General features: G+C 41.0%; 1 long non-coding RNA gene across 1 annotated transcript in view; it reads left to right on the top strand.

The window, feature by feature from the left end:
- LOC124860708 overlaps positions 1-24,028 on the top strand; it is a 36,845-nt gene extending 12,817 nt beyond the window's left edge. Inside the window, exons 2-4 of the long non-coding RNA XR_007036421.1 lie at positions 2,158-2,261; positions 16,896-17,073; positions 22,374-24,028. This is a non-coding gene — a long non-coding RNA (uncharacterized LOC124860708). The remainder of the gene's footprint in view (positions 1-2,157; positions 2,262-16,895; positions 17,074-22,373) is intronic.
- Positions 24,029-24,424: the final 396 nt, after the last annotated feature.

A 24,424-nucleotide genomic window follows, 5' to 3' on the forward strand; every position in this document is an offset into this window, starting at 1 on the left:
GTCATAGCTCTGTTGAGCCATCCATTCCATTAGCTCTTAGCAGTCATGACTTTATGGGATTCTTTATAAATAACATTTATTTTATTAAAAATAAAATCATTGACACACTCCCGAAGATGATTACTTTATCCTCAGCAAGTGAGACAACATTGGAAGTAACTGTAGAACTTGATCTGTGTTTGGACTGTTTTGATCCTGTGGAGCTTCCTGAGTTATCAAAAATATTAGCTTTATCTAAACCTTCAACTTGTATGTTACACCCAATCCTAACCAAATTATTTAAGGAAGTGTTCCCTCTGATTACCAGCCCCATTTTAGATATAATTAATCTATCATTAGTAAATGGATATGTACCACAGGCTTTTAAGGTGGCTGTTATTAAACCTTTACTTAAGAAACCTTAACTTGATCGAGATAACTTGAAAAATTACAGACCTATATCCAATCTTACATTCTTATCTAAAATTCTTGAGAAAATAGTTGATAATCAAATGTGTGAGCATTTACACAGCAATGACCTCTTTGAAGAGTTTCAGTCAAGTTTCAGAGCTCATCAAAGCACTGAAACAGCTCTGGTGAAAATCACTAATGATATTCTTATGGCCTCAGATAATGGACTTGTGCCTGTACTTGTCCTGTTAGATCTCAGAGCTGCATTTGATACAGTCGATCACAATATTCTCTTAGAAAGGCTGGAATATGCTGTAGGGATCAGGGGAACAGCGCTAGGCTGTTTTAAATCTTATTTGTCTGACAGATTCCGGTTTGTTCATGTAAATGATAAATAATCTTTAAACTCCAGGGTTAATTGTGGAGTACCACAGGGTTCAGTACTTGGGCCAATTCTCTTTACTATATATATGCTTCCAGCAGGTAAAATTATCAGGCAGCATAGGATAAATTTTCACTGTTACACTGATGACACTCAGCTTTACTTATCCATAAATCCTGATGAGCCCAACCAGTTAGATAGACTACAAGCATGTCTTGAAGACATAAAAACTTGGATGACTTTAAATTGTCAGTCAGTCAGTCATTTTCTACCGCTTATTCCATAGTGGGTCGTGGGGGAGCTGGTGCCTATCTCCAGCAGTCTATGGGCGAGAGGCGGGGTACACCCTGGACAGGCCGCCAGTCCATCGCAGGGCAACACACAAACAACCATGCACACACCTAAGGGCAATTTAGAGTGACCAATTAACTTAACAGGCATGTCTTGAAGACATAAAAACTTGGATGACTTTAAATTGTCTGCTTTTAAATTCAGACAAGACGGAAGTTGTCGTCTTTGGAGTGGAGTCTTTGAAAAAGAAACTGCTTAGTCAATCACTGCACCTGGATGACATTAAATTGACCTCCAATAATAACGTAAAAAACCTTGGTGTTATTTTTGACCAGGACATGTCATTTAAATCCCGTATTAAACAGGTTTCTAGGATTTCCTTCTTTCATCTCCAGAACATTGCCAAAATTAGAAATATCCTATCCAGGAGTGACACTGAAAAATTAGTCCATGCATTTGTTACTTCAAGGCGGGACTATTGTTATTCTTTACTATCAGGATGTCCACAAAATACAGTTAAAAGCCTTCAGCTGATTCAAAATGCAGCGGTAAGAGTTCTAATGAAAATTAAAAAGAGAGATCATATTTCTCCTATTTTAGCTTCCCTTCATTGGCTCCCTGTTAAATCCAGAATATAATTTTAAATTCTCCTCCTCACATATAAAGCCCTTATTGATCTAGCTCCATAATACATCAGAGATCTGATTGTTCCATATATTCCTAACAGAGCACTTCGTTCTCAGACTGCAGGTTTACTGGTGGTTCCTAGAGTATCTAGAAATAGAATGGGAGGCAGATCCTTTAGTTATCAGGCTCCTCTCCTGTGGAACCAGCTCCCAGTTTTAGTCCATGAGGCAGACACCCTATCTACTTTTAAGGATAGGCTTAAAACTTTCCTTTTTGATAAAGCTTACAGTTAGAGTGGCTTAGGTTATCCTGAGCTCTGTAGTTATGCTGCCATAGGCTTAGGCTGCTGGAGGACATAATGACCACTTTCACTCTCTTCGCTACATTCTCATACTACTCTCCAATTTTGCATTATTTGCTGTTATTTCAGCTTTTAACTTTATGTTCTCTCTCTTTTCTCTTCCTAGAAGCTACACCTGGCCTGACTCTGCGTCTACCTATGACACCTTCATGGAGGGGGGCTTCGTCCAAGCTTCTGCTGGCAACAACTTAATGCTCACCTTCTCGGTTGGTAGGTTGTTCCAAAGATCTTGGAGAACTAACCCCAGATGTTCTGTGGATGTAGGCTTCCTCACATCCATCTGTCTCTTCATGTACAGGTCCTTCTCAAAATATTAGCATATTGTGATAAAGTTCATTATTTTCCATAATGTCATGATGAAAATGTAATATTCATATATATTAGATTCATTGCACACTAACTGAAATATTTCAGGTCTTTTATTGTCTTAATAAGGATGATTGTGGCATACAACTCATGAAAACCCAAAATTCCTATCTCACAAGGTCCCCCAAGGTCTGGAATCGGCCCTTCTCCACAATCTTCCTCAGGGTCCGGTCACCTCTTCTCGTTGTGCAGCTTTTTCTGCCACACTTTTTCCTTCCCACAGACTTCCCACTGAGGTGCCTTGATACAGCACTCTGGGAACAGCCTATTCGTTCAGAAATTTCTTTCTGTGTCTTACCCTCTTGCTTGAGGGTGTCAATAGTGGCCTTCTGGACAGCAGTCAGGTCGGCAGTCTTACCCATGATTTGGGTTTTGAGTGATGAACCAGGCTGGGAGTTTTAAAGGCCTCAGGAATCTTTTGCAGGTGTTTAGAGTTAACTCGTTGATTCAGATGATTAGGTTCATAGCTCGTTTAGAGACCCTTTTAATGATATGCTAATTTTGTGAGATAGGAATTTTGGGTTTTCATGAGCTGTATGCCAAAATCATCCGTATTAAGACAATAAAAGACCTGAAATATTTCAGTAAGTGTGCAATGAATCTAAAATATATGAATGTTAAATGTTCATCATGACATTATGGAAAATAATGAACTTTATCACAATATGATAATATTTTGAGAAGGACTTGTATGTGCCTGACTTGAAATCTGTATTTTTTGATTTATTTAGCCCATTTAAAGTTACCCACCTTTCACACAATGCACCAAGAAACAACACTTGCCAATTTTTGTCACCTCTGCCTTCCTTCCTCTCTGTTAGATGGAGTAAGGGGGAGTCAGTTTTGGCCTAAACCGGCTCAGTTATGGTTGAAGTGCAAACACACCCTCCATTTCTGCTACATGTATGACCCCTTCTCTTTTCCGATGCTTATAATCAGTCTGAGAGAGAGAGATACCCCCAATCCTTGTGGTTTTTAGTATAACAATGGCCACCAGTGGGCTCTGGATGAACAAACTTTAACAGTTTATTATTTTACTTAGTACCCCTACACATAGCCCATTCTATATCGGCCAAACTCTACCACTCACTAGGCTGGAATATGCTGTAGGGATCAGGGGAACAGCGCTAGGCTGGTTTAAATCTTATTTGTCTGACAGATTCCGGTTTGTTCATGTAAATGATAAATCATCTTTAAACTCCAGGGTTAATTGTGGAGTACCAGGCTGGTTGCCCCTCAAAGGTATCATTACCTGGACCTGGGAGTATAGAGTATGTAGTGTAGGTTAGTGTGAGTGAGCGGACAATGTCTATTGGAGTGTGTCTTACATTGGGTGTGCGGGTGTGAGTGTTTTTATGTGTGCGCATGAGGGTGAAAATGTGTTATTGTGACTGTGTGTTTTTGTGTCAGGTTGGGTCTTGGGCTGCTCCCTCTGCCTTAATGAGCTTAGGCCTTTTCATCAAATGAGGGGCCTATTTGTTCCCTGCCACGCTCCCCGCCGTTGGCTGGTGTCTCTGCCCGCTGATGTTTTAGTGGTTCTCGGTGTCTGGGGCTGGGTGCTTTGGTGTGTGCCTGCTCACTCTCAGTGGCTGCTTGCTGGGGCCTGGGGCCCCTGGCTCTGTCGGGCCTCTGCTTAGGGGGTGATGTGCCAGGGACCTGGGTCTCTGGGTCAATGGCCGGATCTGCTCTGGCGTAGAAGGCTGCCGGAGGGGCCTGTGGGCTTCTTGATGCAGCTCCCTGGGGCTTCTGCAGTGTGGTTGCTGGGTGGTTCCCTTGGGACTCTCCCCTGGTCTTCTCTGAGGGGGTTGCGGAAGTCCTGGCGGTGGATCTCCCGGGGTTCCCGTGCTCTGGGGGCCTTTGGGTGTCTGTGGCTCGGATCTCCTCCATGTCTGGCTCGGGTCCAGGTCTGTGGCTCCTCACACACCCTATTGCATGTTTTTACGAAGAAACCTTATATACGCAAGCGTGCTCACACTCAAACCCACATGTGTTTAGATTCAGGTGTTAACAGATACACAAATGTTATATATTGAGCTGCAGTTACCACCAAATACATCTTGCATTCATTAGTACTGTGCACTTTTCAGTAACAATGCTGTTATATGTTTCTGCAAGTGAAGGAGCAATCTTCTAGGGTGTTATCTTGTAATCTCTTCTGTCCTTCTTTCTCTCCTCTGTTCTTTTCTCCTTCTCTCCATTTTGTTCATTTTGCCCCACCTTGCTCTTTTAAGTTGCTTCTTTTTTTCCTTTTCGTTTCCGTCTCCGTGTCCATTGCAATTGACATAATCCCAAAGCAGTTTCTAATAATTTCCTTTATAAATATCAAGTGGGTCGAGATAGCGTTTGCCGTAATGCTCCACTTGTGAAAGTAAATCTGTTGGGCTGACAGGACACAGTAAAAAAAAACAAAAAAAGGTATAAAGAATAATTACAAATACAAATTGCACATTATTTTACAAGGTTGCATAGCTTGAACTCCATGTGCAAAATTCCTTTGGCCTGAATATGTGCCCATATTAAAGTTTTTATAAAATCATCAGTGCAAAGGTCAGAAAAAAACAAAAAAACCAGCAATTGTAATGCAATTTTAGTTGCAACTTTTAAGGCTTAAGAACAGTAGACTGCAAAGCAATGGATTTGAGGGCGGGAATTTGAGGACGGTTCTTTCTCATACTTTTATTTTCAGAACATGCATAATAATATTAAAGTTGCCCAGATAGAACCAAACAACTTTATTAATCCCAAATCTGCTTGGAAGCCACCAAGTTTTATAAACTTAGTGTTCAACATTTGCACACTTGTTCTAAGAAGGAACATTAAGTGTTTTCCTAATATTTAGAATAATGAGAGGCAGAACACTGTCTGAAAGCCATCGATGTATTGCCCTTTCTGTTGGTTAACACAGTTTCACAGTTCATGTGAAAGTCATCTAAAACCCAATTAAAACCGGTTCACGGTACATTGCTCCTCATTTCCACAGATCACAGGAACTGCCAGAAGAATTAAAAGGTAAGATCTAGTAATTACCTCCAAACCAGCCCAGAAAATTTTTATCTATTATGTGATTTCTGCACTGGGCTTATCAGGGCCTTATCAGACAGCAGCATGATTACTGAGACAAAAATCCTGGGTTGGAAAATGAGGAGGGAATAGCCAGTGAAAAATCTAAAATGACAGAAAACAGCAGTGACACACTACTGAGGTGATTGTGGATTTGTGATCAAATCTGCGTATTTTGCCCTATTCTGTCTGCAGCACACAGATGAAAGGACACATCGAAGGGCAATAAAAACAAGGGGGAAAAAATAAAAAAAGGAGGGGTTGGTTGAGTGTGAGACACAAAGCATCAGGTACTTTACTTTTTATGTTTTACTTTGTTTTGCCTTTATTATTGTATGTTAGCAGCTCACAAACATGATGCCCTGATTGATGCAGATTATAGTTTCACATTTACAATGAGCTGTAGCCATCATGTCAGGATGTGATGTTTTGGACTCTGTTTTGTGGTTTTGTGTTTTTGTTTACCTTTTAATTAGATGTTCTTACTTGTGTTTTGTATTTATGTTAGTTGTGGTTTTTGTTTTAGGTTATATTCTGCCCCCCAGTTTGCTCTCCTATTTCCCTTGGCGTTGCTTTCCTGTTTATTTTCTTAGAATGGTTTCCATCCTCTCCTTTATAGGTTAGCTCTAGTTATTGTTTACTAAGGTTTCTTTACTTTTGTAGTCTGGGTTTCCTTATGGTTTCTGTTTGCTAGTGCTTAGGTTGTTGTGTTCCCTCCAGTTTCTCAGTTTCCTTTAGTTCATGTTATTCTTGATTCTTATGTTTTATTTATTCTTTGTTTATAGTTTTGTTTAGGTCTGTTCGGTGTCTTGTTAATTACTTGCATTACGTTCACCTGTTCCCTCTGCCTCCCAGCCTCCTTGTGTCACCTGTTCCTCTGATTACCTGCCATATTGTTTCTTGTCCACCTTTGTCTGTATTTAAGTTTGCTTTCGTCCTTTGTTCCACGCGGTGTCGTTACGTCTCTTCCATGTCCTCGTGAGATGTCTCTTTTGGATTTTTGTCCTTGCTCTGGATTCTGTTAAGTTCTGTTTTCAAATACCCTGTCTACTGGATTATTTTGTCACCCTGCACCACGCCTTCATGTGAGTGAACTCGTTTTATTAAAGTTGGAGTTTTGATCCCACTCTGCTTCCTCCGTGCTTGTCTGCCTCTGGTCCACCACAAAATACTGCAATTATGACAGTACGACACCGCCACAAGGACCAAGCAGACAGAGCTACAGAGCTAAAAGAATGGATTGAGCAGCAGGATGAGATGCTGCGTGCTTTGTATGGGGAGGAGGTGGAGATTTTACCTTCGCCTCTATTGCTGGAAGAGATGGAGGAGTGTTTTTGTGAAACCGACTGGGCTGATATGGCTTTTGAGACGGGTCGAAACCGCTCCTCCCCAGCCCACGCCTCCTCCAAGCGACGGCGCTCTTGCCGCAAGCATTCCTACTCCGCAGCAGCAGCAGCAGCAGCTCCTGAGCTCGTCATGCCCACAGCAGCTTCGCTTCAGCTCACGCTCGCTGAGCCTCCAGCGGTGCCATCCTCACCTCCGCCAGCGGCAGCAGGGTTTCCGGCTGGGTTTTCCTCCTGCCCGGGACGACGTCATCGCCGGAGGGCAGCCGCCACTGGGAGGTTTCGGGTGGACGCCTCCTATACTTCCACGGAGGGTCCACCCACCACGGCTTCCTCGCAGCTGTTTTCTCCGGCGTGGGTCCTGTCCAGACCGGAGACGCCACAGTCGGAGCTCAGGAGGCAGCGGGTGATGGGTTTTGTTGATTACCTGAGAATCTTCCCCGATGATTTGGACTTTGTGCACCTCATTTTGGAGGCGGAATTCCTCGAGAGGGGGTGGCTCGATTCTCCACTGCCACTCTCTGCCGGAGGACTGTTCGCTCCTCTCCACGGGTCTTCAGAGCCACAGCCGGCCGCTGCCGGGTCTTCAGAGCCACAGCCGGCAGCTGCCGCCGGGTCTTCAGAGCCACAGCCGGCCGCCGCCGCCGGGTCTTCAGAGCCACAGCCGGCCGCCGCCGGGTCTTCAGAGCCACAGCCGGCCGCCGCCGGGTCTTCAGAGCCACAGCCGGCCGCCACTGGTTCTACAGTGCCTCAGCCAGCTGCTGCCGGGTCTTCAGAACCTCATTGTGTCCCGGAGGAGCCCGTGGGCGGGCTTCCTCCACTTCCTCACCTGATTCGGGAGGAGCCCGTGAGGGGGCTGCCTCCACAACCATGTCCGGAACACCTTTTGGTTTTTCTTTGGGGGGTGCTCCTGGCTTTGCAGCCAGACACACAGCCTGACCCTAAGTCAGCTCCTGCTCATGTCACTGAGGGTCGTCTGACGTCTGACTATATCTCAGTATTATTTCTGAATCTTATGGTGACAATATTAGTGATTTACAAATGGTTTGCACTTTACTTTAGAATAGTTTAGTGTTTTTAGAAAGTTTCTCATCTGGTGGTCAGTGCAGCATGGTTTCACATTGTAGCATAGCTTTAACTTTAGTGCCTTTATATCTGATTTTCGTAGCTGAATGCTGTCTGACCAGTGAGCTAGCACACATCAGTTCTGCACTTCAGTTTAGCTCTTGTACAATGTCAGTCTTGTCAGTGAGTAAAACCAGTGTATGGTTTCATTTGTATAGGATCTCTTTTTCAGTTAATGAATACATTTAAGTTTAATGTCCCATTTTACCTGTTTTATGCATCTGGGTCAACTGAAGGGAATAGGGGATTGAAGTCAAGCTACTTCAACTTTATGACTCTCATCCACATTGGGAGGTAATCACAAACCTGGAACCACCATGAACTGTAAGAGGTAATGCATGATTTTGGAACAGATGCCATGCAGTGATATACAGAGTAAAGACAGCTTCAGGAGTGCATGCACAGAGCAGAGCACTGCATTATCCAGTGTCCAGCTGGTCTGAAAAATACACTATTCAGATAAATATGATGCAGCATGTTGAGGATGAAGCACAAGAACTTTACTTGTATTTAAAGCAATTAATTCAACAGTCTCCACAAGGAACACGACATGTGGGTCAACCAGATGCAGCAGAAATCCTCAGCATACAGTACACACTATATTGGCAAAATAATTTGTCTGTCTGCCTTCTACACATATGAACTTTAGTGGCATCCTGTTCATAAGCCATAGGATTTAATATGTCACTAACCCAACATTCACAACTATAATAGCCTAAACTTCTCCAAGAAGGCTTTCCACAAGGTTAAGAAATGTCAGTCAGTCAGTCATTTTCTACCGCTTCTTCCATAGTGGGTCGTGCGGAAGCTGATGCCTATCTCCAGCAGAAAGGTTGTAATGATTTATGGAAATATTTAAATAATCCCAAAAAAGGTCAGAGATTAATTGGGGGGTGGGCGTTTGATTTACAATCTCCAGTCCAAATTATCTCAAAGGTGTGATATTGGGCATCCAGTCAGTGACTTGCAGCATTCACTCCTCCCGGATGAGCATGTAGAGACAGTGGACAGTCACTGGCATTGACTTTGCAGCAATCCCTCATACTGAGCATGCAGGGTTACTTCCAGATAACACGCCATGACATAAAGCACAAATCATCTCAGACTGGTTTCTTGAACATGACAGTGAGTTCACTGTACTCAAATGGCCTCCACAGTCACCAGATCTCAATCCAATAGAGCCCCTTTGGGATGTAGTGGAACGTGAGATTCGCATCGTGGATGTGCAGCTGACAAATCTGCAGCATCTGTGTGATGCTATCACATCAATATGGACCAAACTCTCTGAAGAATGTTTCCAGTACCTTGTTGAATCTATGCCACGAAGGATTAAGGCAGTTCTGAAGGCAAACGCGGGTCCAACCCAGTACTAGCAAGGTGTACCTAATAAAGTGGCCGATGAGTGTATAAGGCAGACTGGCCTTACAGCCAACTGCAGTTATGGGGAAAAATATGCTTTGTCCATTTATCTTTAAATGTGTGATTTTCGTAGTCCATTTTACATATTTTTGACAAAGCCATCTTCTTTTACTCACTTATCTGTGCACCACAAGGTAATTGTACTGTCAGCAAGCATGAAATCCCAAGCTAGTAACTTAGTAACTCACAGTAAAGGACCTGCATAACCTCTTCTTTGTTGTTTTCTGTCGGTTGGCATACAACAATCTGGTGCATTACCGCCACCAGCTGGCTTGGAGTGCCTGTCTCAGCTGTTCAAAGGTCAACCATGGTAGCCGGCAGGAATAAATTGTCTCTATCTAACTACATAGTAACAAAACCCTCTCGGGGTCTGGATTTGGACCGGGGGTTGGGGACCCCTGCCATATATGACCATTCTGAACCATTCCCTTGATTTCTCTTTATTCTAGAATGGTTTTAATGTCATTATTTATTATCAAAAGTCTAGATAATAAACACTTACATGTATATACACCAGCAGAAGTTCTTATGTACCAGCTGGTGAAATGGATTTCCAAAAATTAGCAAAATTAGTAGAAATACTTTTATAGAAAAGTAATGGGGTTCCAGATTACTGAAGAATGGCTTGTCACATAATGGATCACAACAAAGAGTAATGCAGACAAAGTGTGGATTAGAACAAAAGGAAAGCTTTAGAGACAGTATACCGAAGTTGGTGACGATAAATCATTACTTTGGTCATTACGGGAAAAGAGAATAAAACTACCAATCTGTTGTACAGAAGTACAATATCTGTGATATGTTTTGCATCTTCCGGGTTTTATTGGTGGTTTAAAGCCCATTTTAAACATTTTTGACATCCTTGTGGGAAAACAATGCCTTAAATGAGAGACAGAGACACCCTAATAATGGAACATAGTGGGTAAAAGAAAAGTGGGTAAATGAAAAAACACATGAGAAATAAGTGACGATAGAAGTAGAAAGTTTTCCTGCAGTTTGCCAAAATTGTTCACCCTTTTTTAATATTAGATTCAACATAATTGATCTCTGTTGGAAAATTGTCTCTCTGCAGCAGATTATGGACTTCACCAGGAAATAGGAGACATATAGTAAGCCCTAAGCATCATGGAGAGTGGGAATTAAAAATAAATAAAGTTAGGCAAAGCTAAACAATTTAAGCACAAGAAACAAAAAGAGATTAATAATTTACTACCACTGGGTTGAATGTTTAATTTCTGCCAAGTTTACAGAAAGAATAAAAGACTAAAAAAAGGCTCTGTTTGTGTCTCTACAAGAATCAAGTTCTCAAAATCGTCCTAAACTTTTATATTTCATGTTTTGTCATTTTGCAACAAAATCACCAGTCATTAGCAGCAAGCTGTTATTAATGGAGCTTGACACAGATGTTGTGACAAAATTGAAAAAGCATTTCTCTCTCACAATTGTTTTCCTGTTTGTCATACTTACATGTTTCACAACATCAATTGTTCTTTAAGTACCAGCCTGTTTGAGGTGTGGTATTATCTATCTATCTATCTATCTATCTATCTATCTATCTATCTATCTATCTATCTATCTATCTATCTATCTATCTATCTATCTATCTATCTATCTATCTATCTATCTATCTATCTATCTATCTATCTATCTATCTATCTATCTATCTATCTATCTATCTATCTATCTATCTATCTATCTATCTATCTATCTATCTATCTATCTATCTATCTATCTATCTATCTATCTATCTATCGCCTGCCTGCCTGCCTGCCTGCCTGCCCGCCCGCCCGCCCAACAAAAAAAAGCAAAAGACATTAACAAACGCAGCAGGATCATAATCAATGTGTGTATATGTGTGAGTATGTCTCTATGGGTATGTATATTTGTTTGTGAGTATGTAAGACCCAGGGTATGCAAGATAATAGACAGAATGGTGGACAAGATGTAAGCAAACAAAATGGCAGATGAAATCTCATGGCTGGACAAATCTCCTGCAGTTTCTTCAAGTCCTTGTATGTGATGATGTCACACTCAGAAATCGGCGTCAAAATTCAGACAAAAGAAAAATAGCTTTTGGTGTGTTAAGCCAAATAGCTTTGGTAAACTGGTCAAGAGACCACAGCCTAGCAAGCTCCCAGAGGTTGTGTAATACCCTTTGATGTCGGTGAGAAGGCAAAATGGAAAAACATAGACAAAACCAGAATGAACTCAAAATGCCAGGACCCAATAGTGTGGGTACCAAAAACTACCACAAAACACAATAATATAAAGCAAAAGTATATAATACTACTATCGCAGAAGGTGGCCTCTGGACTTGACGGTTCTGTTCAACAGAACTCAAGCAGTTTAAGCAACAGAAAAAAGCTCTTTTTTCTGCAGGCAGTTATAAGGTCGTTGGGTACACAAACAGCTGATATTGATTCGGATCTGAAGTTTTCCGAATGTGGGGAGCTCTTTTACTTAGGCAGCAAGTTCAGGACAATTACCTAGCTAGGTTTCTGTGCTTCCTTTTCTAATTAGAATCCCCAGAAAAAGCAGAGGCATTCTATGTGCTGTTCTTTTCATAACCTTCATGATGTAGGTGTTCCCTGCTTTTTAGGGCCCCCCTTCACCCAGGTGGGAATGCTGGGATGTGGAGTGGTTTTAAAAGTTATTTTGTTCTTAGATCATGCAGTCAAGCCATGTGGTCACCCCTAAATTCCACATCCTCTGTTACTGCTCTGTTCCGCTCAAGTCCGTTCACGTATGTCCGACTGAGCAACTCTGTTGTTATGAGAACGGTTCCACATTCTCTGTGACTGCTCCGAAAGTCACCGTCGACGGACCTGCTCTCCGTCGTTCTCCATAAAATTACAAAACAAATCCAATTTTCTGGTCTGCTCTGGTCCGTCTGGCTCCAGCCTTGTAAACCAATGTACCCCTCGTGCATGCTCTCTTCGGGCTCTATGGAACTTTGAGTAGAGCTCAACGGAGTTACCGTGGATTCACTAGGCGTTGCTTTTCACAGACTGATGGAGGCAGTCTGCAACGGAACAGAATGGAAACGTACCGCAGCGGAGGATGTAGAATCTAGGGGTCAAGTTTTTGATGTTTAATGCAGGGCTTTTGTGTTCACATAGTTGATTCTCAACAGTGGCAACAACTGCCATTAAGCATTTGTGATAACTGGCAATCAGTCTTTTTAATTACTGTGAAGGAATCTTGGCACACTCTTTTTTGCATAATTGTTTTAATTCAACTACATCGTAAGCCTGAATTGTCTGTTTAAGGTCATGTCATATTGTCCTGCTTGACAACCCAACTGTTTTACATCTGGATTTACATCAGGATTATTTTGAAGAATTTTATCCTTCCATAAGTTATGGCAAATTTTTCAGGTCCTGAAAAAGCAAAGCAGCCCAAGATCATTAGACTACCGTGTATTACTATTGATTTCTTTTTAATGGTGTGTTATTTTGACAGCAGATGTAACAAAACACACACTTTACGAAAGATTCCACTTTTGTCCCATCCGTACACAGAATATTTTTAGAATTGTCCTGGGAAACATTAATATTTTGTTGGAAAATATGACAGACCTGTGTATTCATTTTGGTTTTGCAGGGTTTTTGTTGGATCATGAGTTCTGACCATAACTAAGACCAGGCCTGGACTGCTTTAGTTGCTGTTTATGGGTTGAGTTGTTGATGCGCTCTTGGAGAAATTTTGATAGGTCAGTTACTCCTGGGAAGGTTAACAACTGTTCCATTTGTGGATGTTGTCTCTTAACTATGGCTTGCTGGAGCCCTGTAGCCTTAAAATTGCTTTCTAACCTTCTTCAGACTGATAAATGTCAGGGACTTTGACATTGAAGCTGGATGGGTCACTAATTGAGATTTTCTAGCATACCTCATGATGTCAGACAGGTTCCTGTTCAAGTGATTTCTTTGTTTTACAGATGTGCTAGTTATCACGCCTGTGTTTAACTAATGAAATTGTGTCAGCCTTCCAAACAAATATGGTTCATTAAAGTCAATTCATGATTAAACGTGTGGGACAGGATATTTAGAGGGATTACATTTTCTCATAAAACCAGATTGGTTCAGACACTTTTTCACTTAATAAATGGAAACTTCATTTGAAAACAGCTTTTTGTGTTTAAATTAGTTTGATGATCTGAAAGATTTAAATGTCACAAAAAAGTAAAACCAGGAAAACATTTATATTTGTCACTGATATAGAGTTAAAAAGAATATGTAGGAATTTCTTCTGTTTATAGAAATATGTCAAACGCTCCATCGTTAAAGAAAAAGTGGAGGTGGTGGAGGAGTCGAAACATCTTGGTGTTAACCTGGACAACAGACTGGATTGGAGATGCAGCAGAAGCTGTATAGAAGAAGGGACAGAGCAGACTATACTTCTTGAGGAAGCGTAGGTCCTTCAGTGTTTCCAGCAAGATGCTGCATATCTTCTATAAGTCTGTTGTGGAGAGTGTGATCTCTTCTGGTTGACCTCAGATTTTATTACCATTAAGAAGATTTACACATGGCACTTTTTGGAGTAAACTCAGATTCCAAACTAACTTTCTAAGAAAATTACTTCTAAAAGACTGTCGTACAACAACAGTGTTGTCAGTCATTCTTCAGTCTATTTAGATCCGCCATAAGACAGACCGCTCCAGGAGATTCTTTCTGCTCACAGTCATCATACTCTACAATGGCTCTTTGAAAAAAAATGGATAACATGAGTTACAACGCAATTTAATTTTCCTTTGGGATTAATAAACTAATTTCAAATTAAATTTAATTCAATTCCACACAAATATTGCTAAAAATAACATATTTTGATGTCAAGAAATGATTAGATTATGGTATTGTTCTGCTCTCTGAACCACCGCTAAACAAACTCTAGTTTTGGTGTAACAGTGATGTTCTAAAAGCAGGTGAAAAAAAAATTTTACACTCAAGCTTTAATTGGTGATCATAACTTTCATTTCAAAATGCATTTTGAATGTCCCAATAGTTAAAACTTACACTCGCCAGCCACATTATTAGGTACACCTGTCCAACTACTCGTTAACGCAAATTTCTTATCGGCCAATCACATGGCAGCAACTCAGTGCATTTAGGCATGTAGACATGGTCAAGACGATCTGCTGCAGTTCAAACCGAGCATCAGAATGGGAAAGAAAGGTAATTTAAGTGACTTTGGATTCGGCATGGTTGTTGGTGCCAGACGGGCTGGTCTGAGTATTTCAGAAAATGCTGATCTACTGGGATTTTCACGCACTACAATCTTTAGGGTTTACAGAGAATGGTCCAAAACAGAGAAAATATCCAGTGAGCAGCAGTTCTGTGGGCGCAAATGCCTTGTTGATGCCAGAGGTCAGAGGAGAATGGCCAGACTGGTTCGAGCTGATAGAAAGGCAACAGGAACTCAAATAACCACTTGTTACATCCAAGGCATGCAGAAGAGCATCTCTGAACGCACAACACGTCGAACCTTGAGGCAGATGGGCTACAGCAGCAGAAGACCACACCGGGTGCCACTCCTGTCAGCTAAGAACAGGAAACTGAGGTTACAATTCACACAGGCTCACCAAAATTGGACAACAGAAGATTGGAAAAACGTTGCCTGGTCTGATGAGTCTCGATTTTTCCTGCAACATTCGGATGGTAGGGTCAGAATTTGGTGTCAACAACATGAAGGCATGGATCCATCCTGCCTTGTATCAACGGTTCAGGCTGGTGGTGGTGGTGTAATGGTGTGGGGGATATTTTCTTGGCACACTTTGGGGCCCCTTAGTACCAATTGAGCATTGTGTCAATGCCACAGCCTACCTGAGTATTGTTGCTGACCATGTCCATCCCTTTATGACCAGAGTGTACCCATCTTCTGATGGTTACTTCCAGCAGGATAACGCGCCATGACATAAAGCACGAATCATCTCAGACTGGTTTCTTGAACATGACAGTGAGTTCACTGTACTCAAATGGCATCCACAGTCACCAGATCTCAATCCAATAGAGCACCTTTGGGATGTGGTGGAACGGGAGATTCGCATCATGGATGCGCAGCCGACAAATCTGTAGCATCTGTGTGATGCTATCATGTCAATATGGACCAAACTCTCTGAGGAATGTTTCCAGTACCTTGTTGAATATATGCCACGAAGGATTAAGGCAGGTCTGAAGGCAAAAGGGGGTCCAACCCGGTACTAGCAAGGTGTGCCTAATAAAGTGGCTGTTGAGTGCATGTGACTAGAACCAGGCCAGGACACAGAGTAATGAACGGAGACATAACGCTAGGCACCAGCAAGGAACTAAGGCAACAAAAGAACTTAATTACAAATGCAGGGAAAACCAATGAACAATAAGACCAGGTAATCAAGAGAAACTAGAAACAGGAATTTGATCCTATACGCCCCAGTCTCAAGTATTTTGCAGCATCTAACAGGTTTCTGTCAGGATTGTCATTTATTTAGCTCCATTTACCTTTCCATAAGCTTTGAGTTCCACATCCCTGCTGAAGAATAGCATCCCCAAAGCATAATGTTGCCACTACAATGTTTCAAAACAGTGTTCCAAGTGATGTGCAGTGTTAGTTTTCCCTACCCCAACAGGGTTTTTAGGAGCGGGCGGTCTGATCATTGAGCTAAAATAATTAAAACAGAACTCAGAAATATTTTCCCTTGAAACAATCCTCACGAGAGGGGACTTTATTCTTCAAAAAGCGCACAGAATCATGTTCATCAAAAATTCCAGAAGTCACCCTCCCCTCAGTCTTTACGGGGCGGTTTTTATACAGATACAAAGCATTAGTGTATATTGTATTGCATCCTGACCCATTGACATCATCATACTCATTTATGTAAACCTTCTTGGCACCTTCAACATTGCTTTTCTCTACTTTTCCCCAAATACACATTTAGCCAAACGTCTGGAAAACATCAAATTGGCGTACATGACAGTTTTACACTAACAATTTCATCACTTATCTGGATGCAACCTCTCAGGTCAAATTGACGTGGCAGGGGCCAGCATATCACAAGATTTCCTGCAATAACAAGCCCATTAATCATTCCTCTCGCCAAGAATTTTTCTCTAATATAATCTGTTTTTCCAGACAGACAGCTTGCATGTCTCCACTCAGAGTGAAATTATCACAGAGTTCATTTTATTATGGTTGTTGGGTGTGAAACCTTGTATCTTGTGTTTATCACTCAAAAGACTTTGTAAATTCTGTACTGAGCTGCACACGTAAACTCAGCATGTGAGCCTGAAAGCCAGGCTGAATCGCACCCTGTTCCTGTTTCTACTCCCATTCCTATAACACACACACATACACACCCTAACTGTTTGTATCCGCCTATAAATAAAGAGATAGTGTGTCCACACTTTGTAGTTGCACTGCAGAGTGTGGCTACCTTACTGCAGAAAGATAACAGAGACTCTGTGTCATTCCTCTGAGCCTGACTGTTCAAATAATACCTATCATTAAATCGGTCCTTCGAGCCTGATATTTGAACTAACCTAGGCTTCTATCTTTGCAGTGACCGAAGGATCCCTGGGGACTACCTGACGCCGAGGAAGCGCTACTGCACAGTCGCCCCAGGCACGGTGGCTGAAAGCCCCGGTACGTGAATTCGCAACAGGCCGGTGGGTTATTGCTTCGCTCAATGCCAGGTGACTCTGGGGGTCCGACAGAGTCACCTAGAAGTCAGCTCAGAGGTGAGACGTTTCGTTGATTGTTGAAGAAAAGTACTTGGGAGTCACTGGTAGTGTCTCGCTGTAAGGAGACAGCAATTGGGAAGGTATTATCCCGCCGAAAAGGGATAGAGATAAATTAGGTAAGATCCTGCCGTAAGGGGATCACAAGCGACTAGACAGTTGGTAGTGTCTCGCCATAAGGAGACAGCAATTGGGAAGATATTATTCCGCCGGAAAGGAATAGTGATAAATTAGGTAGGATCCCGCCGTAAGGGGATCAGAAACGGCTAGGTAGTATTCCGCCTTAAGGGAATGAAACTAAGTGTTGTTAAAATAAGTGTTGAAAAATAGTAGAGCTCATAAAATGAAACAGGTTAACCTAAAACAATTGTGGGATAATTAAAATACATATAAACTGTGTGACTGTGTTGTGTGTGTTTGGAGGGCTAAGCATTTTGAAAGAATCATAGCAATATTCTGCAAGTCCTGTGTTTTCTTTTGCCCGAATAAAATTACGTACTGACGATCACTACGAGATACAGGACGGGTTTCATCCCTGAAAATTAACACCGCTGCGGGATAGCCGCAGTCGAAGGGCGTGTTAATGTCCTCTCTGTGATCTCATGTCAGAGAACTTCTATTCGAGACATTCATAGTTTGAAGAAAAATAACAGAACAATGGGGAAGGGACAGAGCAAAGGCTCTGATTTAGAAGGAGATGTAAAGTTTATGGAAAATTATGTGAAGGGGGCCGGAGAAAAATGTAAACAATGGCATAAAAAATACGGATTTTCAGGTTACTTAATTATCACTGAAATCCTAAAACTACATGGGGATCTTAAACTGGAGATTATGCATTCAAAAGATCCAAGAGACAATAAAAAACCTTGCCCGATTATAATTTCAAAGGGGACCTCTCAGTTCTTGCGTGGACACAGTTGATAAACAGATTAAAACAAAAAGATGAATTAAAAAAAAACAGCAACGGCAGCCTTTAACTGACATAATACTGAGGCCTTAAGAAAAGCACAGGGAAAAAACTTTCAGCTTAACTGAAAACAAATAAGGGGGGCAGACCGCCACCCATCCCAGTTTAGAATACCAAGGTAGCCCCAAATTATAAAGACTAAGAGGTGGTTTTAGAGGACGTGGTAAAGGAAGTTAAAAGAGGAGGTGACAATGTGGACAACATGGACACTGCCCAACTGGACATCCCAGTGAACAATGACTAGAGAAGGGAGAACAGAATATTGTTAAAGAAGTATTCTGAGAGTAAACAATTTTGTAGGCAAGTATTAGTGAGAAACGGGTGCTTTAAAAATCATTCTATGGTGTTATACTACCAACAATACCATGATAAAATGCAAAAGATTCACAGGGAAATAATTCCATATTTGGCTCAGATTGTGTGCATTCTTGATTTTTTCCTCTTTGAGAGAAGTTTAATTTCAGCTCTGTGGAACGACCTTGACTCAGGAAATGCAGCTGCCTGAAAACGAAGATAAAACTTCTGCAAACAGCAGAAGCCTGTCTGCTGAGAGCTCTGATAAAGATTGTAACTCTACCCTGCATGTGTCAAACTCAAGGTCCGCGGGCCAAAATTGGCCCCCAGACTTTTATGTGATTCTCTAGTAGACCCTTTGACATGGTGATTGTGTGCTTGAATATTATTTTGTCAATCAATAAGCAGTTTTGTCTACATTCTGCCACAATCTGCCTTTTGAAAATGTTTTGAATCTTGCTCTTTATGTATAAAAAAAAAAGAAAAATAGGCTAAAGTCTGCAGACACAAAATTAACCTGGATTGAAGCTCTAACTATGTTTATTTAATCTGAGATCCTCTCCAAATGCAACAGTATATGTCAGTCTACATGAGATACTAACAACTTCACCTACTGGTATAATATAAAGATCTGATTGAATATGTGAAACAAACAATGATTAAAGTTTTTCAACAGGTGATGCTCATCCAGAAGGAAGACAGTGTTTCTAGGAAATGCAGCTCATTCATTAACAATAAATTTTTCTCCTATAGGTGGAAGTTTTGCTGACTAATCATAGGCCGGATCTATGAAACATTATGTGCACAGACCAAGGCCAAGGTTCTGACTGACTTATGAACCTCACTGACCAGACAATCATAACATGACACCCAACAGACAACAACTTTGAGGTGGACCCCACTAAGACCACCTTATTGATTCTTGGTGAATAAAAAAGAATTGAAGCATTCAAAACAGACCTAGTGGAGACAAAAGGGGTTATGAGGAAATTATGTGCATTTTAAGAATAATAGAAGTCAAATTATGTTCAAATTTTTGAAAACAAAATTACTCTGACAGAGAAATAAGTAAGTAGTGTGTGAATGTGTGTGAATGGGAATGATTGATTTCATTGTAATGCATCTTTGAGAGACTGTAAAAGCTCTAATAAAGGTCTGATGTTCTGATGATCATTGCCAAACGTATATCTTAATAAGGTTTCCAGAATCTTTTCCAAAAAATCATATAAAGATAGCAAAGGTTCTACTTGTATTGAAAATGCTGATAACCATAAGAAAGCTCATAGACCAGTCTTCAATTTTTCACAATTCTTTTACAAACAGGGTATTTAAACTTTCATGTGACCAAATGTCTGTATTTGACTGTCTGTTTTTGTGAAATAAATGTCTGTTTCATGTTATGTAAACCTTAGAGTATATGTGCACAATAATTAAAGACCACAAGGACAAGCCTGATCCTCAACAGTACCACAATAATATTAGGTCACTTCTCTATGGTAAAACAAAAAGATTTTAACAGACGTTTAGATTTTGTCCAGTCAGGTTCAAAATGATCGAATTAGACTCAAACTTAACACAAGATGAAATGAACCTTAACAGAATTACTGGTCTGGACTGAAATAGAGAAAACTTGAGTTAATTGAAACAAACTTTAGTTACTTGAACTAAATACAAAGCTGACTGAAACTGTACGGTGTATCTATAAAACTGGGTAAAACAAACTAAGATTATAAGATATAATATGCCCTTCATTTTTTGTGTTCATCAGTGAGTGAGTTTTTATTTTTTAATAAGAACTAAACCCGTAGAGGGGCAGTGGAAGGAATCGGAAAAATTCATACAGTGTGCTGAAAGAGGGAGATACAAATCATCAATAAGCCCTGACTGGAAAGTAGATCCTAATACAGAAATCTGGAAGCTCACTCTAAGGTGGACAGTCAAAGTCCATCCAAGGACACATTTAGATGAGGCAGGGTGACATATACAGGGCTTAGCTGAGAGCAAAGAGAGCAACATGCACCCTGCCCTAGCTGCTGTCCCACCTGAACTGTGATCCCAATCCTCGACAGATGTAGGGCTTATAAAGGGATTTCCACCATATAAGGTTAAACTAATATCTGAAAAATGACCACTGGTCCGCCAATACCCTTTAAAACCAGAAGCTGAAGAAGGTATCAAGCCAGTAATACAAGATATGTTGAAGTCAGGAATATTAAGAGAAGCACCTGACGCTACATGCAACACACCTATTTTTCCTGTGCAGAAAGCCAGCACAGGAAAGTGGAGAATGGTCCAAGACCTTAGACAAATAAATGATATTGTAGAGCATGCAGCTCCTGATGTCCCAAACCCCCACACATTGTTGCATCCCTTAACTCCGGATAAGAAATGTTTTTCTGTAGTGGATCTCAGCAATGCTTTTTTCACAGTGTTATTACACGAGGAATCACAGCATCTATTTGGCTTCCAATTTAAATGTAAAAAATATACCTACACCCAATTACCTCAAGGTTTCAGTGAGAGCCCTCAAGCATTGAGATACTCAATGAGTACCTGCAAAATACCTGAGCACAGTCAGATCCTGCTATATGTGGATGATATCCTTATAGCCTCTGATACCAAAGAACACTGTGAAGAAGCCACAGTAATGGTTTTAAAACACCTCCACCAGACAGGACGCAAAGCTTCTAGAAACAAACTGCAGCTTTGTAAGGAAGAAGTGATTTATTTGGGACACATGCTATCACAGCACGGCCGCTCCCTCCTAAGCAGCAGAAAAACAGCCATACAGGAGGCCCCAGAACCGTGAATTAAGCAACAAATGATGTCCTTTTTGGGACTGTGTAACTTTTGTAGAAAATGGCTGCCTGACTATACAGCCATTGTCCAACCTTTGCAATCTATAATCTATGGCAATGACATGACATTAAAAGACAAAATCACATGGACTAAGGAGGGAGAAGCAACATTCACAGAGCTAAAAAATCTGCTTCAAACAACAGTCACCTTAGCTCTGCCAGATTATAGTCAACTTTGTGTAGACGCCAGCCAGGGTTATATGAAAGCAATATTAACCCAACCATTCGGATCCAAAGACAGGCCTTTAGCATTTTATTCTAAAAGTTGGATCCGGTTGCAGCTGGATTTCCAGTCTCTCTGCAGGCCTGCACAGCAGCAGCAGAAACTGTGAAACAGACAGCTGAAATTGTGCTGTGACACCCACTTAAACTGAAAGACTCACAACAATCTGCACCGGCTGCAGTAGTAAAATCTTTGCTCAGCAGAGGAGCCATTAAAAAAGGATGATAAACTATCACTTCTACATGATACATTTTTCTGACTGTGCAAAAAACGTCTGTAGGTCATGCATCATCTGCTGTAAACACAATCCACAAGGGAACATGAGACTAAAAAGAGGCCAGTTTCCAGCAGCAGCATACCCCTTTCATACCATACATATGAATTTCATAGAATTATCATGGTCAGGGGGAAAGAAATATTGCTCAGTGGTCAAAGATGCCTTTTCAAAGTGGGTCGAAATATACCCTGCCAAACACTGTGATGCACTCACAGTAGCCAAAAGCCTAGTGACACATTTCTTCCCCACGTATGGTATCCCACAGATTATAAGGTCAGATAATGGAACTCATTCTGTAAATAGTGTAATATAACTTTGTTCTAAAGCATTAGGGTTTCAGTTAAAGAACCATTACTCTTACCACCCACAAAGTGCGGGTCTGGTTGAGAAAACAAACGGAACAATAAAAATAGTTTAAGGAAAACAATGGAAAAAACAGGGAGGCCATGGCCCGAATGCCTATCCCTGGTTAAATTATGGATGAGAATAACTCCAAATCAAACTGGTCTTACTCCATTTGAAATAGTACATGGGAGGCCTTTTCCGCTGCCATCAGAAATAGATGACATAGGAAAAGCACAGCAGGAAACATCACAAGCTGAATGGATGAATAAAATGCTACAAGTAAAAGAAGCACAGTTGTCCAGTAGTCTGCTAGTAAACTCTGCTCCTATTCCACAGAACAACCTGAGGCCTGTAGACCTGGTCCTGATTAAAACACTCCACAGAAAGGACTGCAGTACCCCTCGCTGGGAAGGACCATACCAAGTTCTCCTGACCACACCTACAGCTCTAAAAATCGCAGAGAGACCATCCTGGATCCACAAGAGCCACTGTAAGCCAATATTACCGTTACAGGAGCCAAACCAACCGACGGGGTAACAGGGGAATGACCGGATACAAAGGGGCTGGTGACCCATAGGGCTCAGCATCTCAAACCGGTGAAGAAAACAACTGGCCTGTGCCCAACTTAGCATGGCTTTTTGTAACATGTGGACAGGACTGATAAGCCTGAGCCTATTTCTGGTAGCAGGACTCTTTCTCTTTTTAAGGCAGGATCCACAGGATGCAACATCACACGAGAAGAGATGGACACCAGACGGCTTTCATCTTAGACCTCTAAAGAAAGGAGGAGGACATCTGTTTCTGCAGAACTATTGGTATCGTTATGTGTACAAACAGCTAAAGTACAAAATAAAACAGACTGTTATGTATATTCTATCATGCCAGTTCATTCCCCAGGCCCTACAGTATATGTGAGAAAAATGAATTTCACAGAAGCAGCCTGTGCCTTCTCAGTAGGACTCTGGGGGTATGCGAAACGTATACATTTTACTGTTCCCAGTCAAAACCTGACGGAAGGAGAAGGCATCCAAGTGGTTCAGTCCTAAAAGGTATCACATTTATTACTGGAAATGCCCAGTGATGTACTTACTGACTTATCCAGGGTGTACCCTACCTCTTGCCTAGTGACTGCTGGAGCTGGGCACCAGCCCACCCCATGCGACCATGCAAGGATGGATGTATAGATAGGTGGATGGATGGATGGAAGGGCTTCTTACAGGCCCATGCTTGTTATAATTATGTGGCTAATGTGAAACCTTGTTGATTTAAACATTATATTTAGTTAATGTTATTATTTCATCTGAATCTCCTGATTTAAATCTCAGTTGTACTAACTCTTCACAATCTGCCATTTTGTTTGGAGTGTAATGAAAGTCTTAAGCATTTTAAGTGTTGCTTCTGTTAGACCCACCTCGTTTTGTCTGTGTACATGTGGGGTACAACCTAATTTAAGTAGAAAAAGTCCAGCTGTGGTAAGCATACTTCACCACCTATCTGTCTGGAATGGACAGAAGGACAGACAGACAGATTGCTGATATTAACATGGGTCCAGTAGGTACTGAAAAGGAATATAAATTTCCAGTATGACATGATCATTTTGCCAACTGCTTAAGAAAAGATGCTCTTGCTGATCCAGTTTGCCAATATTTAAATGATGTACTATGCATAAATTTAGGGGAAGGTCTGGCCAAACAGTTGTGGATCCATAAAGACCTTAGCCCATATTCATAACAAATCTCATAATTTCTCAAGTTTTAAGATTTTTCTTAGAATTTGACCTTGGCAACAGTTATTCACAAAGCACCTTAGGCCGTGAACTCTTCAAGTGAGGAAATGCTAAGAGTAGTGAGCAGGACTTTTAGTGAGCCTGAGTGTCTCAAGCAGAGAAGGTGGTGGAAAGACCAACAGAAAGGAGATATATTCAGCCTGTAATGAATAACACCGAATTAATAAAACACTACCAGTTTGATCATGCAGGGATTCACCCCTTTAATAGTCGAGTCAATGAGTACATAAACGTCTATAACAATCATACAATTATTATTAGAGATAATGTTAAAAATGCACCTTTAGTAAGGTAATCTTAGGAAGGATTAAAAGATAATAGAAACAGTAATGAATAAACCATGAATACAATTACAATATAGTACAGAAGGATTTCAGTATCTACAGACTAAAATGCTTCACAATAAATATATATATATATATATATATATATATATATATATGGACCCAAGTATATCCATATATATATAAAGCCTGCACCCATTACTCTGTCCACATATAGTTACATCATAGACACACATGCAAAACGTCCTGTGATGGTTAGGCTTATTCAAACACATTAGACACACATGAACAAACACACAGCTACTGTAGTTAGAAAA

This window comes from Girardinichthys multiradiatus, chromosome 23 (genome assembly GCF_021462225.1).
Source record: "Girardinichthys multiradiatus isolate DD_20200921_A chromosome 23, DD_fGirMul_XY1, whole genome shotgun sequence".
Lineage (NCBI taxonomy): Eukaryota > Metazoa > Chordata > Actinopteri > Cyprinodontiformes > Goodeidae > Girardinichthys > Girardinichthys multiradiatus.